The 21,394-nt window shown below is 40.4% G+C and overlaps 1 long non-coding RNA gene across 1 annotated transcript in view; it reads left to right on the top strand.

The window, feature by feature from the left end:
• Positions 1 to 1,303: 1,303 nt before the first annotated feature.
• LOC113924247 overlaps positions 1,304 to 21,394 on the top strand; it is a 36,683-nt gene continuing 16,592 nt past the window's right edge. Inside the window, exons 1-2 of the long non-coding RNA XR_003520605.1 lie at positions 1,304 to 1,389; positions 9,790 to 9,857. This is a non-coding gene — a long non-coding RNA (uncharacterized LOC113924247). The remainder of the gene's footprint in view (positions 1,390 to 9,789; positions 9,858 to 21,394) is intronic.

Below are 21,394 nucleotides of genomic sequence, written 5' to 3'. Positions count from 1 at the left end.
CATGTCTTTCTAAGATGTCTCTAATTTTGGGCATGAACTACAGATTGCTTTTAGTTTTCTTGTTTGCACAGAGTCAAGTACTTACTTAACTGGGCACTGGGTATATATACTGTTGATGAAAGCCCATCCCTGCTCTAAAATATCTTACGTGCTAGGGTGGAGACATATGTACATAATTATCATTAACGGGATATGTGCTAAGTAGGTGTTTTTTTTTTGTTGTTGTTTTTTAATAAAGTTAGAGTTTGCTTGCAGGACAAAAAAATGACCTGTGATTTAAGTAGGGTTGTTGGAAAAGTTATTTGAACAAGGCCATGACATACAAATAGGCATTTACCAAATAGAGTAGATGATCCAAATGTGCAAAACCACGGTGCGTCTTTGCAATGATGTGGACCTGCAGTGTGTGGCGTGGGGTCAGGGAGTGGGTGCTGTGGATGATACAGAGAGTGGATGAGTCTGCAAAGCCGCTGGGGTCAGATTCGCAGGAGCTTTGTATCTGATATCAAATAGGACGGTAATGGTAACTTCAGGATAACTTTCCAACCCTTTCCAAACTGTTTTCCTTTTTATATCCCTCCTCTTAGCTTTGTAAGCTTTTGAATTTTCACTGGCGTTCCTGCTTTACGATAGGAAAACCAGATAGAGAGGAATTTTCTAGTGAAGGGTTTGTCCTGGGGCCAGCTGGGGTGGGCAAAGCTCATTAAGCTCATGTTTTTGAACGCACACGCATGATTTAATAGTTAAGAAATGTGCCCAGGGGGGCGCCTGGGTGGCTCAGTCGTTAAGCGTCTGCCTTCGGCTCAGGTCATGATCTCAGGGTCCTGGGATTGAGGCCCACATCGGGCTCCCTGCTCAGAGGGAAGCATGCTTCTCCCTCTCCCACTCCCCCTGCCTGTGTTCCCTCTCTCGCTGTGTCTCTGTCAAATAAATGAATAAAATCTTAAAACAAACAAACAAACAAACAAAACCAAGAAATGTGCCCAGGGACTCGGAGGACTAAAATACTGAGGGATGATTGCTGAATTTTTTTGCCCACGCTCCTGGGGCATTTGCTGCTGCTGAGAAATGGTGAATAAAGTGCTAATGAAGGGTGCCGGCGGAACCTTCCATTTCGGGCTGTCATCCCAGACAAAGTCTGCAGAGTGTAATGAGGCGAACAATGCAGTTGCTATAGTCTGAAAAGGTTAAAGCAGCTTCAGGGATCACTATTTGTGCTTCTTGGGTACTGGAATGTCATGCCAGTAATAAGCAATATGCAATCCAGAGAAAAGAAGCAATTAGTTCCCTGCATTGGTGAAAAGGCTCGCCCAGCTTCAGAATGGATGGTGAAGACCGTGGATTCTTTTCCTCTGAGGTGGAGCTGAGTCACAAAGACTCAAGCCAGCGGTGAGTGAATCTTGTCAATCTGTCAGCAGCATTTATGGAGTTCCCACTATTTGCATACCATATAATCAGGTGTAAACAAGTCCTCAAAAGTTTAGAATATGTACTCCATGATGTCAGAGAGTAGCTTTGAGTCACTAGCCTAACGAAACTATGCTTTTGTTGAGATTTAGATTTGGAATGGGCGATAAATTCCACAAACCAATAGTTTTGACTTGGTCAGAAACAATGAGACCTATGAGGGGAGGTAATCTCATGTTGACCCCACCAAGAAGGCTTGTTCAAATTATTGAAATGTTTATATATTTCATTAATGATTTTGGTGCTCTTTAGATGGCATTTGCAATTTGTTAGTGAACACCTATTATATGCCAGGCACTGCCTTCTGCACTGGAGAGATGATGGTTTCAAATAGCTAGTTGTTTCTCTAGAATTTTTCCATTTATGTGGCCTGCCTTAGAGTGCTAAGTGACACCTTAGTACTCTCCCCACTAGGGAAGAACATGGGAGAAATATCCCCAGCACATCTTCCACCCGCTCCATAGAGGACAGTCTCTTAAGGCAGGGTAGCATGTGAATCCTGGGAACCGTGAGCCGGATGTGTGCATGAAACACCTTCCCTGGTGATTCTGATTCTCTCCTGCTCCTCTCCGTACTCCTTGCTGGAGTAAGAACTGCTCTTCAAACTTTTAAAGCATGTACTGTTGAAAAAAAATTAAAGAAGACAACTTAGGTGATACAAACAAAATTTATTTAACACATCATGAAGTGGACAATCTCTATCCAGAGTACTGCAAAATGGAGTGGAAGGCAGGAAGGTTTTATAGGGTAAAGAATAAAGAACAAGGAAGAGAAAAATGGAAAATATCTCATTGGCTGGGGTCACACGGTCAACCTTGTTTGGGGTGAGAAGGAACAAAAAAGTAAGTACAGAGCCCAGAGTTGGCTTGGTGTTTGGGGACTGGCTGACTGGATATACAGCGGTTTTGGTCAAGCAGAGCATTTGCAGGGACATGAAAGTTATCTGAGTTTTGGTTTTCTGAGGTGGCACCTTGGGTTGGAGTGGCTCCATCTTGGGCCTAGACATCTATTTCAAAAATACGAAATGTGTTGGGATCTTATTAAAATGAAGATTTAGATTCTGTAGGTCTGGGATAGGTGTTGAGATCCTGCATTGCTGCATTTCTTCTGGGCAATGTGGATGATTCCACTGCAGACCATACTCAAAAGGCTCCTTAGACAAGCACTTGATTCCTCCATACACCACTTCAAACCTGTTCTTTTGTAGGGGGCTGTCCATTTTTATGGGTGAGACATCATGTGGCAAAACAAGGAAATAATACCATGGCAAGGTAGAAAGACATAGTCTCAGAAATAAGTATGGCACAGAACTGACTCTCTAAGGAAATAAATCCTGTGGAGGATACCAAGATGAAAGAGACAAGTGATATTTGATTCACTATTGAAACATGGATGCCTATGTAGCATGTGGCTTGGAGATGAGAGTAGATAAGTAGTAGTTTTTACTCTGGGGATGTGAATTATCTTCCAGGCCAGCAAATTTCAGTGTTCCTGTGTTTCTTGGCTAACATGTTTTACTGAACGGGAAGCATTGAACTTGTAAGCTTTTAAAAAGCAGAAATTGTGAGTGTTGCAAATATTTACTAATATTTGTGCTGCTCAGCAAGTTTATTATTTGACTCACCCATCCCAAGTTGACACCCTTGGGGGAGGGGAGAGCAGAGGTTTTGCAGAGGTAAGTTTCCTAAAGATTTTTAAAAATGGATTTACCTTTGGGAGTGTGAGGCCTAAGTGTAAATAAACTCTTGCTGCATTCACATCAGCAGTCCTGGATTAGTTAAGAGCTTTATTTGTGTGTGCCAAAAACCACTTTTTAAAAATGGCTGAAACTAGGTAATCAGCAACTTTGAGTTTGACAGAATACTACATAGCAATCAGGACCCATTTCCCTTTGTCTTTGCACCTTGTACTCAACTAAATGACGACTCTTCCTTCTGAAGAAGTGTTTACTATATTTTCTAAATGTTTACAGATTGTTACCATGCTTGCCCATGGCATACTCAACATATTTTCTCTTTTCTCCTTTTTTGTTTCCCATTTTAAGTCAGATCAATACTTTTAGTTCCTGTGATTCCTTTTTTTTTTCTCCACGCAGAATGTGCCCTCTTTAATACCCATCACCAGCCTAACCCATCCCCCCACCCCCCTCCCCTCTAGAACCCTGTTTGTTTTGCAGAGTCCATCGTCTCTTATGGTTCGTCTCCCCCTCTGATTTCCACCCCCTTCATTCTTCCCCTCCTGCTATCTTCTTCTTTTTTTTTCTTTTAACATACAATGTATTATTTGTTTCAGAGGTACAGATCTGTGATTCAGCAGTCTTGCACACTTCACAGCGCTCACCATAGCACATACCCTCCCCAATGTCTATCACCCAGGCACCCCATCCCTCCCACCCCCCACCACTCCAGCAACCCTCAGCTTGTTTCCTGAGATTAAGAATTCCTCATATCAGTGAGGTCATATGATACATGTCTTTCTCTGATTGACTTATTTCATTCAGCATAATACCCTCCAGTTCCATCCACGTCATTGCAACTGGCAAGATTTCATTCTTTTTGATGGCTGCATAATATTCCATTGTGTGTGTGTGTGTGTGTGTGTGTGTGTGTGTGTGTGTGTGTGTGTGTGTGTGTATCACATCTTCTTTATCCATTCGTCTGTCAATGGACATCTTGGCTCTTTCCACAGTTTGGCTATTGTGGACATAGCTGCTATAAACATCGGGGTACACATACCCCTTCAGATCCGTACATTTGTATCTTTGGGGTAAATACCCAGTAGTGTAATTGCTGGATCGTATGGTAGCTCTATTTTCAACTGTTTGAGGAACCTCCATACTGTTTTCCAGAGTGGCTGCACCAGCTTGCATTCCCACCAACAGTGTAGGAGGGTTCCCCTCTCTCCACATCCCCGCCAACATCTGTTGTTTCCTGACTTGTTAATTTTAGCCATTCTGACTGGTGTGAGGTGATATCTCATGGAAGTTTTGATTGGGATTTCCCTGATGCCGAGCGATGTTGAGCACTTTTTCATGTGTCTGTTGGCCATTTGGATGTCTTCTTTGGAAAAATGTCTGTTCATGTCTTCTGCCCATTTCTTGATTGGATCTTTTGTTCTTTGGGTGTTGAGTTTAAGAAGTTCTTCCTAGATTTTGGTTACTAGCCCTTTATCTGATGTGTCATTTGCAAATATCTTCTCCCATTCTGTCCGTTGTCTTTTGGTTTTGTTGACTGTTTCCTTTGCTGTGCAAAAGCTTTTTATCTTGATAGGGTCCCAGTAGTTCATTTTTGCCCTTGCTTCCCTTTCCTTTGGTGATTTTCTAGGAAAAAGTTGCTGCAGCTGAGGTCGAAGAGGTTGCTACCTGTGTTCTCCTTTAGGATGTTGATGGACTCCTGTCTCACATTTAGGTCTTTCAACCATTTTGAGTCTATTTTTGTGTGTGGTGTAAGGAAATGGTCCAGTTTCATTCTTCTGCATGTGGCTGTCCAATTTTCCCAACACCATTTGTTGAAGAGACTGTCTTTTTGCCATTGGACATTCTTTCCTGTGTTATTGAAGATTAGTTAACCATAGAGTTGAGGGTCCATTTCTGGGCTCTCTATTCTGTTCCATTGATCAATGTGTCTGTTTTTGTGCCAGTCCCGTACTGTCTTGATGATGACAGCTTTGTAATAGAGCTTGAAGTCCGGATTGGGAGGCCACCAGCTTTGCTTTTCTTTTTCAACATTCCTCTGGCTATTCGGGGTCTTTTCTGGTTCCACACAAATTTTAGGATTATTTGTTCCATTTCTTTGAAAAAAGTGGATGGTATTTTGATGGGGATTGCATTGAATGTGTAGATTGCTCTAGGTAGCATTGACATCTTCACAATATTTGTTCTTCCAATCCATGAGCATGGTGCATTTGGTCCAGTGTGTCATTTAAGTCTTTATTTCCTTGTTGATCTTTTGCTTAGATGATCTGTCCATTTCAGTCAGGGGGGTGTTAAAGTCCCCCACCATTATTGTATTGTTGTCAATGTGTTTCTTTGCTTTTGTTATTAATTGCCTTATATAATTGCCTTGCTCCCATGTTAGGGGCATAGATATTTACAATTGTTAGATCTTCTTGTTGGATAGACCCTTTAAGTAGGATATAGTGTCCTTCCTCATCTCTTATTACAGTCTTTGGTTTAAAATCTAATTTGTCTGATATAAGGATTGCCACCCCAGCCTTCTTTTGGTGTCCATTAGCATGGTAAATGGTTTTCCACCCCCTCACTTTCAATCTGGGGGTGTCTTTGGGTCTAAAATGAGTCTCTTGCAGACAGCATATCCAGGGTCTTTCCTTTTCATTGAATCTGATAGCCTGTGTCTTTTGATTGGGGCATTTAGCCCATTTACATTCAGGGTAACTATTGAAAGATATGAATTTAGTGCCATTGCATTGCCTGTAAGGTGACTGTTACTGTGTATTGTCTATGTTCCTTTCTGGTCTATGTTGCTTTTAGGCTCTCTCTTTGCTCAGAGGACCCCTTTCAATATTTCTGGGAGGGCTGGTTTCGTGTTTGCAAATTCCTTTAGTTTTTGTTTGTCCTGGAAGCTTTTTATCTCTCTTTCTATTTTCAATGACAGCCTAGCTGGATATAGTATTCTTGGCTGCATATTCTTCTCATTTAGTGCTCTGAATATATCATGCCAGTCCTTTCTGGCCTGCCAGGTCTCTGTGGATAGGTCTGTTGCCAATCTAATGTTTCTACCATTGTAGGTTACAGATCTCTTCTCCCGAGCTGCTTTCAGGATTTTCTCTTTGTCTCTCAGACTCGTAAGTTTTACTATTAGATGTTGGGGTGTTGACCTATTTTTATTGATTTTGAGAGGAGTTCTCTGTGCCTCCTGGATTTGGATGCTTGTTTCCTTCCCCAAATTAGGGAAGTTCTCTGCTATAATTTGCTCCAATATACCTTCTGCCCCTCTCTCTCTTTCTTCTTCTTCTGGGATCCCAATTATTCTAATGTTGTTTCATCTTATGGTATCACTTATGTCTCGAATTCTGCCCTCGTGATCCAGTAGTTGTTTATCTTTTTCTCAGCTTCTTTATTGTCCATCATTTGGTCTTCTATATTGCTAATTCTCTCTTCTGCCTCATTTATCCTAGCAGTTAGAGCCCCCATTTTTGATTGCACCTCATTAATAGCCTTTTTGATTTTGACTTGGTTAGATTTTAGTTCTTTTATTTCTCCAGAAAGGGTTTCTCTAATAACTTCCATGTTCTTTTCAACCCCAGGTAGTATCTTTAAAATCATCATTCTGAACTCTAGTTCCGACATCTTAGTAATGTCTGTATTGAGTAGGTCGCTGGCAGTTAGTACTATCTCTTGTTCTTTTTGTTGAGGTGATTTTTTCCATCCTGTCATTTTGTCCAGAGCAGAATAGATGAATGAGAGAACAAAATGCTAACAGGGTACCAACGTCCCCAGAAAATATACTCTAAACAAATCAGAAAAGACCTGAAACCGGGGGAAAGAAAGAAAAAAGAAAAAGATAAAAACAAAGAAAAACAGAATAAAACAAAAAAACCAGAATATGATCAAATATGATCGGGCTGGTGCATAGATTGGGCCACACATTAGATTAGGGTGTATTTTGGTCTATTAGAAGAAAGTGCATCCCAAAATTTTAAAGAAAGAAAAAAACTTATATATGTACAAAAATAAGGGTTAATACGATGAAGGGATGGAATATGACTGTAAAGATGAAAATTATAAAAGATTTTATAAAAGGAATTGATAAGATAAGAAGTTGTTTGAAAAAAGAAAGAAGAGGATTTAAAAAGAAAAAAGAAAGAAAAGAAAAAGGAGAGAATGTGATCAGGCAGGAGACTAGAACAAAGCCATACACTAGAGATTTAGGGTATATTTTGATCTGTTAGAAGAAAGTGTATCTCAAAATTTTAAAGAGAGAACAACTTATATATATATATGCCAAAAATAAGGGTAACTACTATGAAGGGATAGACTATGACTCTAAAAATGAAATATAAAAATGTTTTTTTAAAAAAGGGATTGATAAGATGTTGGTTGAAAAAGGGAAAAAGAAAAATTCAAAAAAAAAGAGGCACTTAAAAAAATTAACTTTGAAAGACTAAAGAATCATGGGAAAAAAGCCATGGATTCTATGTGCAGTATTCCCCCAGCGCTGGCGTTCTGCCGTTCTCTTTGATGGGTAAACTTGGTCTTGGCTGGCGGATCTTGCTGACCTTCTGGGGGAGGGGCCTGTTGCCGTGGTCCCCAAATGTCTTTGCCGGAGGTGGAATTGCCCCACCCTTGCCCGGTCCAGGCTAAGTAATCTGCTGGGGTTTGCTCTCGGGAGCTTTAGTTCCCTGCCAGCTTTCCGTACAGCTGTGGAGGACAAGAGGGAAAATGGAAGCCTCCCAATCTCCATCCCAGAGGAGCCAAAAACTTGGGGCCCCACTCCTCAGTGCGCCCCCAGAGAAAAGCAGTCAATCACTCTCATCTCCTGGGTCTCCGGCCGCACTCCGTGCTCACCCGGCCTGTGACCGAGCATTTCTATCTCTGGCGCATGACCCTGTGTGGAGTCTCCAAACCCAGCAGATCCCTGCGGTGTGCTCCCGCGCCGCTCCTCCCAGGGGAGGAAGGAGAGTCTCCCCAAATCTGCCGCTTGTTGGGTCCCTGCTGGAGGAGCAGTGGCCTGACTGCCGCAGATCACGGTTTATGGCAACCCCGAGCTGAGAGCTTGCTCCTCGGCTCCGTCTCTGCAGCCGGCTTCCCCGCTCCGATACCTGGGAGCTCCGCCGCACTCAGGCACCCCCCGGTCTTTCTGTGACCCCGAGGGTCCTGAGAGCACACTGTCCCGCAAGGGTTCCACCCCCCCACCCCCCGCTTAGCCACTGGAGTGACGTCCCTCAGCAGAGCCGACTTCTAAAAGTTCCGATTTTGTGCTCCGCGGCTCTATCACTTGCCAGAAGCGGCCGACAGAGGCTCCCTCCCCCGCCGTCTATCCTCCCGAATATCGCCTCGGATTCACTTCTCCGCACGCCCTACCTTCCAGTAAGTGGTCGCTTTCTATTCAGAGAGTTGTTGCTATTCTTTTCTTCGATCTCCTGTTGAGTTCGTAGGTGATCAGAATGGTTTGATCCCTATCCAGCTGAATTCCTGGGACTAGACGAAATCCAGGTCTCCTACAACTCCGCCAAGTTTTCCGCTCCTCTGGGGCGGAGATTGGGAGGCCTCTGCCATGTTGCTCCACCCCCCTTTCTCCTTTTTTTTTTTTTCTTAGAAGCTACAGCAGGTATTTCTCCTGAAAACAAAATACAAGAAACTTTTTATACTGCTTGAATGAAATCTGGAACTGGCTAAAAATATGTCCTTGTACAATAATCTCAACTTGGTTAACTGCAACACTCAACGTCTACTGGGGGTTGGTACTTTTAGAACTGAACATGAACTCAACTCCCCAAAGACATCTGAGAAAGGTCTCAAACCAAATGCTGCTTTAAAATATAGATCATATCTGTGTGTAGTTGTGTTCCTGTACCCTTTAAAAACATTTCCTTTAGGAGTAGACGTCTGTGAACAGCAATGAATGGAACAACAAAGAAACTATTTTTCAGACACCTAAGGCAAACACATGTCATTGGAAAAAAATCACAAGAAAGATAACACTTGTCTAAAGAATATACTATTATCCCATTCCTCTACCTTTTGGAATGGTAAGAGCCTACTGCTGTAAATCAATGAAGTTTATGTCATCATTTCCAAAGTGGTCCACAAGCTCAGGATATTTGTTAAAAATGCAGATCCCTGGGCCTAACTTCAGATCTTCTGAATGCAGAATCGGATTCTGCATTTTCAGTGAGCATCTCTAATTAAATATTTGCAACTGAAGTTTGAAAGCTACTAGCAAATTAGGTTGAAGGGAAAAGGCTGCTTGTAGCTTTCCTTGGGATTAGAAAGGAAGCTCTTTCAAGAACGATAGGTTAAAAACTAGCTGAAAGTGTCATCTATCCTTCCCACCTTAAATTTCCAGAAACTTTTCCTGTACCCAGGTATCCTGTGAGGATTTGCTTCTAGATTTATCAATTAATTAAGAAAGTAAATGATGGCCCTGAAACTTATTTTCATGCTTAAGGTCATAAGTAACTTTTTCAGAGCTCATAACCATCCCATGGGTCTTAGAATTTTTCAGTACTTGTAAGCATATAAATAATGAAAAAACAAGCAGTTTTTCTTCCTTTGAAACTAAAAAGAAGGATTTATATTTAACAAAAGTAGAATAGATGTCATTTTAAATATAATGAGTAACATACTTTCTTTGTGCCTAGGTGTTAGTATTTCTTCGAGCATTACTGTCACTTGAACCTTGACTTCCATTCCAAAACCTGTAGTAGAAGTAAGTAATACTATCCTTTGAATAAAGATATATATTTTTATAATAAGTACTTATTGAAATAGTTTTCAAAGTTTTATTTATCTGTTTTTCAGAAGTAAAATTAGTTTTAAACCCTATCTCACATGGAAATTCAATATGCAACATAGATAAAAATAAAGCTCCTTAGCTGAAGTGTGTGTGTGTGTGTGTGTGTGTGTGTGTGTGTGTGTGTGTGCGCGCGCGCACGTGCACACGTGTTGGGAGCGGTGAGGCCCAGAGCCTACTGGCTCAGTTGTTTTATTCTCCTAGAGTAAAAATCAGCAAACTATAGTCCATGGCTAAATCCTACCACATCCTGTTTTTGCAAATCATGTTTTACTGAATACAGATAGCCATACCCATTTATTTATGTATTGTTGATAGCTGTTTTGGTGCTACAATATCAGAGTTGAGAAGTTCAGATAGAAACCTATTTAGGCAAAATCTAAATAGAATATTTGCTATCTGGCCCTTTCCAGAAAAAAGTTTGTTTATCACTCTTCTAGAGGGGGATGGTGTTTGAGATGCATATCTCCTTGGGCCTTGAGGTGCAGGTCATCTCTGTCCAAACTATTTACTACAGTATGCTTTGCAGATATTATTATTATTTATATTATTTATATTATTATTGTTATTTATATTCTTTTCTGTGCATTCCATGCCTTGAAAAGGTGAAAAAACCCTTCCTTAGGAGCATGATTCAGCTATTATAAAGCCGGCCTTGAATTTCCTAATATATTAAATGACAGTGCATGATGTAATTCTTATGGAATATTTTGGGCATATTTCTTCCCAGTATTTTTAAGTCCACATGGTTTGATTTTATCTTTTCCCTAGGAAAGATTGTTTTTTGACACAGGTTTATATGTAAACAGTATTAATTATTTCCTTTTTCCCTAGCCTTTAGCTAGTGGAGGTGGGTCCTTCTAATCAATGGCCAGATCAGTAAGATTTTGAGGACAGGGTCATAGAAGACTACTCTCTCTTTCATGTCCTTTTTAATATGTTAAGAACAGGCAGACAAAATATGTGAATTGTCTTATCAGTAATGGGTCCTAGTGACAAGAAGTTAAAACCTAGTCATTTATATCTTACAAGATTGGTTTAAACCCAATATGCCCAATCCAGCATACTTTTTAGTACCCATGAAATATATTTGTTTAATCAATGGTGTTCTGTGACTTAGCTATGTTTCTCCACCTGGTCTTGTGTATAAGGAGAGCCAACTTGCCTTTGAAAAGTTGTTCCTTAAAGGTGACAATTTGGATCACCCTGCAGTAGGTGGAGGGCAAAGCCTATTTCTTTTCCAATTAAGTGCATCATTCCTTTGTAACAAGGTCACACAAGCAGGGTCATGTGGGGGGAAATACACTGAACTGTCGAATTTCTAGTCTCCTTAAGAAATCCATCCTATTTTATTTAATAAGTACTTGTGAATTGCTAACTCTAGACACTAAGCTTGGCGATGCAGGGCTAATAAAGTCATGTGACCGTTACTGATGGTCTGAAATGATGATGTAGAACAAGAGAAGTGATCTCTCTGGCTGGTAGTGCATTAGGCTTAATCAAAATCTTTGTAGTATAGACTAAAGGAGACATTCTAGGTGCTTCTGAATGATACCATAAACAAAACCCAGTTCCAGTCTGAATTCTACATCCTGTGCACTAGTACTGGTATCCTGAACGTCAAGGGTGTTGCTGTTCATAATTGCTTTTGATGGTACTCAAGAGAGAACTATCTTTTCCTTCCTGGGACTTATCACTACAGTTTACTCCTAGATCTTGACCTGGACCCATAAGAAGGCCCATTTTAGCAGAGAAATAGCTCATTGTAATGCCTCGCCTGTCAGGAGAGAAAATGGAATTAGTTACTCCTCATAGTACTTAGACTTTTAAAGTAGAGGCCCATTTTGGGGGCATATAGTGGACCAAGACTAAAGTAGAGGTGCCAACCACTCATCCCATTAACAGTCACCTGTAGGCCCAAGACAAGATATGTTCAGTTTCCAGATGTCCTTCACTGGGCTGAGACTGGCTGGCAGTGGGCACCATATCAGTCATGCCTCCTGGCCTGCAGCTTGTCTACTGCTGGGCTTCTATCCAAAAGACAAAGAGTTGAATTGATTTTCAGAGCACCTTCCACAGGAGCCAAGTGTGCTCTAGCCAGAGACCAGTTTCTGGTCCTCTTACAGTGGTTTTTCAGTCCCTCCAGCATTAGGGTGAGAGCCTGATCCTTGCTAATCCACCTCTCTCAAGGTGGCCACATCAGAAAGTGGCTAACTAATAGCTGTCTCATTCCTTCCACCTGAGAACATTCTAGAAACAGAGGCACTTCTTATTGGATGCTTTGTCCTTCCTAGCAAAGCAAAATGTGGTGAATGCTCAAATGCAAAGATAAAAGATCTATTGCCATTCATTTCCTTTTCTCAAATACATAACAAACTTAAAAACAAGGTCCTTATTTTCCTTTATCCTAAGGTAAGATAATCAAAACGGTATGAAGAAATTCTCTTGTCCCCTAATAGCTCATGATCTGTTAAGTGAGATAGCACTGTGATGATCAACGCTTGACGAATAGTGCTGTCAGGAAATAACAAGTAGCTCCCTAGTTGTCAACTCCTCTCATGGAGGATCAGGATGTTTCCTCTTCCTCAGAGATACACTTCGGGGTTCCTCAGTGGGCACAGGACACTAGGTAGGGTTAAAAATGTGCCAAGTGGTTTTTAACTTCCACATTTTATTAAAATGGAATTTCACTGTGAAACAACAAAGGAGAATGGAAAATATAATTTTAGCAGGTTTTTTATCAAAATTTTTAAAAAAGTTTCTTTTCAATCAGAAACCTCCAACTTGCTTACTTTTCATAACACACCTGATCCCTTCACTGAGAAATTTATGTCCCTCAGTCTCTGTGTTACTTGTGTAGCAATTTACAAAAGAAAGATTTTCATAATTAAAGAGCCTTTTTTCCCCCTATAAAAGTACCCTAAAAAAAAAACAAAAACAAACCAAAGTAGCCTACAGCACTGAAACAGGAACATTGTTTCCTTCTCTCCCTTCAAACCTTTCTCTATCCTTGATCATAATTGCCTAATTGCACCCATTCTTTATATATCCCTCTGTGCCTTCTTAGCAGTTCCCCAGGTGGTTAGAAATGTTATTTGAAAGACACAGATACAGATGCCTGTTATGCAATTAATAGGCCTTCACTAAGTGGAACCAGTAGACCATTAAAATGAATTCGTGCTGTCCAAGCTCTCTCTCTCCATCTTTCTTTCTCCGGCAGTAACTTGACCCCGTGGCTAAAGAGATATGAAAATCCTGCTCTTCAATCCCACTCTGTCCTAAGCGCCAAGGAAGAACAGGCCACAGATAATGATTTCTTGCTCTCAGCAGCAAATGTGCAAATACTTCCATCCTAAGTACGCATCCTGTCGATGCTCCTGAATCAGGAGTTGCACCATGTACAATCGAAAATGGAATAATTTGCCTACTCCAACCCAGAGAGAGGCAGTATCTTGCGATAAATGGCCTGGCCGGATAAATAATAAAGTAAAAATGGACCCGAAGCTGCTGGGATTTTTGTTTGCAGGAAATAGGATAACTCTAAGCAATTTATGGTGCTGTTTTCCAGCCAGAGTCCGGGGGCTATTTAGTTAGTAATGGCAATAACAGAGACGACTTCACGTCAAGATGAAGCCACAAGTGCTAGGCAGAAAGAGAGCAACAAATATTAAAAGATGTCAACTGCCAGCATGAGTTGCTTTTGCCTTGTGGTGCTGGGAAAATGGAGCGTGCTAGGAGCCCAGCCGGCGAGAGGAGCGGCCTTCTGGAAACCTCCAAGGCCCACAACAGCTCAGATCCCCTGGGTCCCCGAGATACTTGCTGGGGAAAGAGAGAAAGAATAATTTATGAGCACCGGAGGCCTGATCTGTTAACACATTATTTTTTTTTGTCAGGCAAGGTAATTACTGACCTGACAATATTATGGATATACATTCAGAGTAACAAACATTCCTGGGGTGATGGCAGGAAGTACAGGTTTCAGGTTGCCAAAGTGACCAGTCTACTCTTGCACATGTCCTGGAGCAGAAAGGAAGAAATGCTGAACTTTCTGAGGTGTTAAAATACAAGGGAGATTATCTCCCCGGAAATTTCTCCAAAGATTATGCAGTGGCAAATTTTCAAACCTTCCCAATATCAGATCGTACTCGTGAGATAATAGTATTAGTAGCTTCTACTTATTGAGTGCTTGCAAGGTGCAGGCGTGCCAAAGGATTTATGTGCTTTATTTTATTCAATACTCATAGTGACCTTCTGAGGCAGGTGCCATTATTATCTGCATTTTATCGATGAGTGAATAAGGCATAGGAGACTAAATAACTGGGAAACAACATTGGTACATGTGGTGTCAGGAGTCAGACCCAATTTTGTCTGATTCCAGAGCTTGCGCTTGAACCACCAGGCCATATTGTCTCATGTATTAATAACAGTAAAACCACAAATAACAATTCTAGCATTCTCAGCTAACATTTATTCAGTGCTACCGTAACAAACAACCCCAAGTGCTTAGTGTTATAACACAATACAATACTTTTGTTTTTTCTTTTTCTTTTTGTTTTCTTTTTTCGGCCACCACATGTCACAGCCCAGTCAGGTTAGCAGAGGGCAGGTGTGTGGTAGAGTAAAGGGGTTCTGCTTCATGTAGTCATTTAGAGCCCCAGGCTTCTTCCCAGTGAATGTTCAACATGTGGAGTCCAAAGTTATCAAACGAGGAAAGGGAGAGATGATGAGAAAGGCACACCTGCTCCTAACTGCCTTAGTCTAGGAACTGACACAAGCCTTGGACTCACCCTCTGTTGTTGGTAATTAGTTACATGGCCCACCTAGATAAAGGGTTGCGGCAAAATGTAGAGTACCTGTGCCCAGTGGGAGTAAAACATTTGGTGAGTGTCCAGTTCATCCCTGACTTGGCATTTTACCTGCATTAGCTCTATTTCACACCAGCTTTATGAAGTTATTATTCCCGTGATAAAGATGAGGAAACAGAACAGGGAGGCTCCGCTATCTTAAGATCACATAGTCAGTAAATGTTAGAGGTGGGATTTTGAGGGGAAACTGATAGAATCTCTCACACAACAAAAACGAAAATTTGGGTGCCTGGGTGGCTCAGTCGGTTAAGCGACTGCCTTCGGCTCAGGTCATGATCCCGGGGTCCTGGGATCGAGTCCCACATCAGGGTCCCGGCTCAGCGGGGAGCCTGCTTCTCCCTTTGACTTTTTCCCCTCTCATGCTGTTTCTCTCTCTCTCTCTCAAATAAATAAATAAAATCTTTAAAAAAATAAAAAAATAAATAAAAAAACAAAAACGAAAATTTGTAAAAAGCCTTTCTACTGTATTTATTGATCACTTAATGGAGTCATCACCAGCATTTTCCTCTACAATCATTCCCTATATCCGATAGCTAGTTCTCAATCTCTGCCCATTTAGTGTAGCTCTCTGAATGAGCTTTGTTCTTCCTTATCTCTGGGCCTTTGTGTGAGCTGCTCTTCCTGTTTCTCAACTGGGGTCCCTCTGATGTATGCTTCACATCTCAGCTGAGATACCACTTCTCCAGAAACTCTCCTCTGATTTCAAAACCTGGGTTAGGGATTCTTCTCTAAGCTTCCTTAGCATCCTGGATTTCCCTTAACATAGCACTTGCCGCACTACGTTTTTTAACTTTTGATGAATGGATCGGTCTCCTTTGATGTAGGCTAAGTTCCATCTGGGTGGAGATTTTGTTTAGCTCGGTCATCTCTGTATCCTAGCATCTAAGGTTCCCGGCACATAGCAAGAGTTCAAAAAATATTTGTTAAACGAATGAATGAATAGTGACTCCCCCAGCATTCTGAACCTACCCTTACCCATCCATGACTGTAGCCTGAATAAGTTGCTATTCCTTCTCTTATGTATCTGAACTATCCGAGTGAGCCTGAGTACTTAAATGTGGCAGGCACTGTATGAAGTCCTGGACAGATTCAAAGAAGAAAAACACTCATCCTGAAACCCCAAGGAGCTCCCAGTCTGGGGATTGATAGAGATCTGTACCTCTGAATTATATGATATGATCTATGCCACTGGAGTGGGATGTGAGAATGAGGTCTTGCAAGAGCTCAGGGAAAGGAGGGGTTGGGGAAGAAGCTGCGTGGGGAAAGGGACCTATGAACCAGACTTTAACATATTAAATAGAGATAGAAAGGAAGGTCATCCAAGGCATAGTAGAGCATATCACACAGGACAAACTGGGAAGAAAGATTTCCTTTTTGAAGAATACAAGACAAACAACCCAACAGGCAATGATTTGAAGAGATATTTCATGAAAGAAGATGTAGGAATGGCCAATAATACATGCAATGATGCTTGACATCATTAGACATGAGGAAAAGACAAATTAAGATCACAGCGGGACATATCTGTGTACCCACTCGAATGGTGAAGATTAAAGAGAATTACATGCCAAGTGCTGGCTGGCAAGCAAGTGGAAGACCTGAACCCTCGTGCACTGCTGGTGGGAATATAATGGTCTAATCATTTGGGAAAAGAGCTTGGCCATCTCTTATAGGATTAAACATATCTTTTCCCTAAGACTCAGAAATTCCACTCCTAGATATTTATACAAGAGAAATGAAAATATATATCCTCCCAAAGATTTTTACACACGTGTTCCTAGCAGATTTATTCAAAATAGTCAAATTCCTCAAGTAACCCAAATGTTCCTCAATAGGAAAATGGATAAACAAATTGTAGTATATCCATATAATGAACTGTTTCTCAGGAATGAAAAGAAACTACTTCCATACCCAACAGCATGGCTGACCTCAACGCATTATTCTGAGTGAAAGAAGGCAGACATAATGAATATAAGCTGTATTATTGCATTTATATAGTATTTTAGAAGGGGCAAAACTAATCTATAGTGATAGGAAGGCAATTCGTGGTTACCTGGGGTCAGAGGTTGGGAGTGAACGACTAAATGGTCATTAGTGAGAATTTGGAGGTGATGAAAATATTCTTGATTTCGCTAATAGTTAACATTGCTGCATATATCTGTTAAAATATCAAACTATATCTTGGGTAGCAGAAACATTGAAGTCCATTACAGAGATTATTCTTGATTGAAGCAAACAGGACTACTTGTTGATTCCCAAACACCATGTGCATTAGAGTCTTTGATAACACTGTTCCCTCTGCCAGGAATGTCCTGCCCGCCCCATCTTTGTTGGATGAAGTTCTACCAGCTTTCATCACATCCTTTCAATGATGTCAATCTAATTAGATGATCTTGAGCTGCCCTGCCTCTGAACCTTATAATTATTTTCTATCTTTCTTTCAGGCTTTTTTTTTTTTATTCTGCTTTATATTCTATTTATTTGTGCCCCTTACTTGTATTGTTCTCCAGTGACCTATAAGCTGCCCAAGGGCAAGGGCTCTCTACCTTCAAGAGCACATTGCCAACAATGCATGTGAGAGTGGGTGTTCAGGATAGGTTTGCTGACATCAATCAATTGAAATGAATTGTTTTGCAAGTCTGATCTGAGACATGTGCGAAATCGTTTTTTTTTTTCTTCACATGGAGATACATTTGAAAGAGACCCACTGTTTTTCACTGTTGTTTGTACCAGGTGTTCACAATGGAATCAGGAGGATTTGCCCTTGGATTAGATTTTAAAATTGAAACAGCTACATGTGAGCTGAGCCCAGAAAGATATATGACAGCTGTATAGAGGCATGTGGTGGTTGGGTCATGAAATGAAAGGGTTGCTAATGTAAAACTATTATTTGTTCTGGGGACCTTCTAAAACAAAAGAAAAATAATTTTGCATTTGTAAAACATGAAAGTTGATAGATGGTAATTACTTTTTGCTTGACTGCAATTATGACTTCATAACACAATACAGTGTATTAATGACTATGCTGTGTTAATTGGAGAAACAGGTGTATTAAGAATATCTATTAACTGCCAAATTCTATACAGATATTTGTTATTTTAAGAAGGCTTTTTCACATATATTACTTTATTTAACCATGTTTCCAGGTCTTATAAGTCTCATAAACTGCAAGAGATATTTTAATCCTCAAGAAGAATCTTTTCCATAATTAAAAAGTTATTTGGATAAATAACTTAACCTTAGTTTCTTTACCTGTGAAACAGAATAATAAATGTTTCCTGGTGATGTATAGATAGCAGATCTACGCACAGAACCTATCTTTACAAAGGATAAACCTTAACTCTAATTATCTAACTCTTAGCCATGTAATTGCTAGTGCATATAATTGTGCTTTCTCCGCCACCAGAATTCAATATATATGTTTATAAGGCTTAAGGCTACAGGTACTAGCTTGAATAAAGTAGTAAGTTTATAATAAAATGTATCAAGCAACATGGAAAAAAAGGACTATCTATGAGATTTTAACACTGGTAATGTATTTGTATCCTTAACTCTAATGGAAAATGGCATGAAACATTATTTTTCTATGCCATGACTTTTATCCTCAAAGCCAAAGAATTTGAGCAGTGAGTTTATAGCTTATCAACACAGAGAATCAACTAATTGACAGATTTTTTTATACAATTTGTTGCAAGAGATGCTAAACTTGAGATTGGAAAGATGAAAATGCTGTAACCCCTGGTTACAGAGGAGAGAAAACTAACCCTATGGCTCTCTCCTAGTGCCTTCCGACCGTCACTGTCTTGGCCGTAAGGTGGCTAAAAGGTGTTCTGGGTGTTAAGTAGATGTAGACATGGAATTAAATTTTGGATTTTATGATTTTAGAGCCCAAACTTTTTTTCTGGTTTTATCAGGCCTTTGTGTGCTTCTCTGCGTCTGTGTCTGTTTCTCAGTTGTGTTGAGGGACATCATCACATTATACCCCTTGGGATAGCGGATCAGAGAAACTGGAGAACACAGTTAATGGCAGCTCCCCTAGCTTCTCTCTCTTTTTAAAAAAAGATTTTATTTATTTATTTGACAGAGAGAGAGACAGCAAGAGAGGGAACACAAGCAGGGGGAGTGGGAGAGGGAGAAGCAGGCTCCCCGCGGAGCAGGGAGCCCGATGCGGGGCTCGATCCCAGGACCCTGGGATCAGGACCTGAGCAGAAGGCAGATGCTTAACCACAGAGCCACTCAGGCAACGCCCCACCTTCTCTTTTTCACACATCATGCTCAGTGTTCCCCGCTGGCATACTAGTGAGGATCCTGAAGTAATCATCACAATGAAAGTAGCCAACATTTATTGAGTGCCAGTTGTATGCCGAGCCCTTTGCATACAATCCTATAGGTGGGTATTATCATTATTCTCCCTTTTTTACAGGTGAGCAAACTGAAACTTGGTTTAAGTAAACTGAGCCAGGTGTACACATTAGTAAATATTAGGATTCAAACCACAAATATTTTTCTTACTTTCAGGTCACTGCTGTGATCTCTGGCCCTAAGATGAGCTTAGAAAGAGCTGAACATATTATCACAATTTAACCAAACAGGACTTAAAAAAACACACCTTGATCTGAAAGCTTTTTGCTCTGGATGGGCAAAGTGAATTCATATATAGCCAAAGTGGGAAGCACTGTTCTTATTTTTCCATCTTCAAATTAAAGTTATAGCCTTTTGAGGCTACATAAATATACAAATATCATCAATATATTTGCCCTCTTAGTCTTTGGACTTGAAAGTTTAGTTTTAACAAAAATCTGTCGATGCACGTTTAACAGATTCAATGTATATACTCCCCATCTTCAGAATGTATAAGGTTGTGATTTTACATATTTGTCATAAATGGCTGCAGCATCCATATATTATTGGAGCGAGCTTTTCTAATGGGGATAAATGTACCGCACTGTGGACTCTCAAGATGGCAAGATACACAACTCGTGCTCAGTGAAGCAGGGGGAAATATATTATCCCTCTGCCATGCTGTGACTTGCATATATTCCATTTGAGCTTCATGAGGGCATTAAATCCAGAGAGAGATCAAAAGAAAATACAGACACAGACTTCCACTGCTTTTACAGCAGTTTCTGTTGGCTCAACATTATTTGCATAGAGTGCAAAAGGCTCAATTGCTTCTTCAAAAGAGAAATTTTGTTAAAACATTATATTCCATGAGTTTTTTCTCTTGCAGGGGTTACATTTCCCTAAATTGCCTGAAAGTCCAGGGAGATTTTTAATAAATGATAACTCAAGGGAAAAAGTTCTACTCCAGTTTAAAATGATGGAGTATGGAAAAAAATTTAAAAAGTTACATACAAATTATCGCAATAAGTTCAAAATTGTATTTCCTAAAGACACAGTTTTCACAAAGCTTGCTTCAAATAATTGTTTTTGTCTGGTTTTTTTCCTTCCATTCTTTTGTTGTTAGCACTTTACAAACAAAAATAAAGGTGCCCCAGGTTAATTAATAAATTCTATGGGCAAATACTGTTCACTTTCTTCAAAGTAGCAAAACAAAACAAAAACAAACATAATGTGGGGAGTAATTTTTATAAGAGTTATCATTTTCGATTTTTGTATTCTACATAGTACAGTAGACTGTTCAAGCCATTGAAATTGTGGAGCAGGGTGAGGGTTCCAGAGGATTATAGAAAGTACTCAGCAATGCCTCTTTGCTTCACATACCAAACTAATCCTGGTGTCAGAACCGTGTTGTCGAACCAGAGAGATCAAGCATTGTGGTTGCCTACCTCTGTGGAAATGTAAGTGTGAAGAGAGGTGTTAAAACTCTGGGTAGCAGTCCTCTTGGCAATACAAAACAAGCTTCAGGATGGCATTAAACTAAGGGATGAAAGCCAGAAATTCTGCATTCTAGCCATTGTAGATTCTACTACTATGACCTCTGAAACAAAAAGATGGCATTTTAAGTGAGAATTTTGCATTTGCACAGGAAACTTGACAGTAGCTTTAGTCTAAAAAAGAGAAAACTGAGGCTGAGGGTCTATCAGTCATGATTAAGTTCAGTCAGCATGATAGAGATATAGTTGTCTCTCACACTGTTGAAGGCTGAAGTTTGTGGTCCAGGGCTGTGGCGGGGGCACTACACAATTGCTAGGGACTCAGGTTCTTTCCACCCGACTACTTTGCCCTTCTTAGGGTGGTTCCAGATGGTCACTGGAACTCTAGCTAACATGGTGAAAAGAATTTAAGAGCAGATAAGGAGTACATGACATGTTCTAATGGAGTTTCCTAGAACCTGCCCAATACCATTTTTCTTTACATCTCATTGACCCTAACTTAATCCCACCATCACATATAGCCATAAAGGAAGTTTGGAAATATAGTCTTAATTTGGGGAGTCTTCTGCTGAGCTAAGAATCAAAAGTTCTGTTACTGGTCACAAGGGAAGAAAGGATATTGGGGAGGTAACCTCTTATCTCTTTTATGGTGAGATTACATAATTGCTAAGGATCACACAGTCTGCTAATTGTAGAGATTAGAAGTAGGTCTCCTGATGGTACAGGAATCTTCTTTTTCTTTGAATCAAAG

This window comes from Zalophus californianus, chromosome 2 (assembly GCF_009762305.2).
Source record: "Zalophus californianus isolate mZalCal1 chromosome 2, mZalCal1.pri.v2, whole genome shotgun sequence".
In the NCBI taxonomy this organism is placed as follows: Eukaryota; Metazoa; Chordata; class Mammalia; order Carnivora; family Otariidae; genus Zalophus; species Zalophus californianus.
Note: the sequence above shows the minus strand (reverse complement) of the source record. Positions and strands in the feature narration are given on the sequence as shown.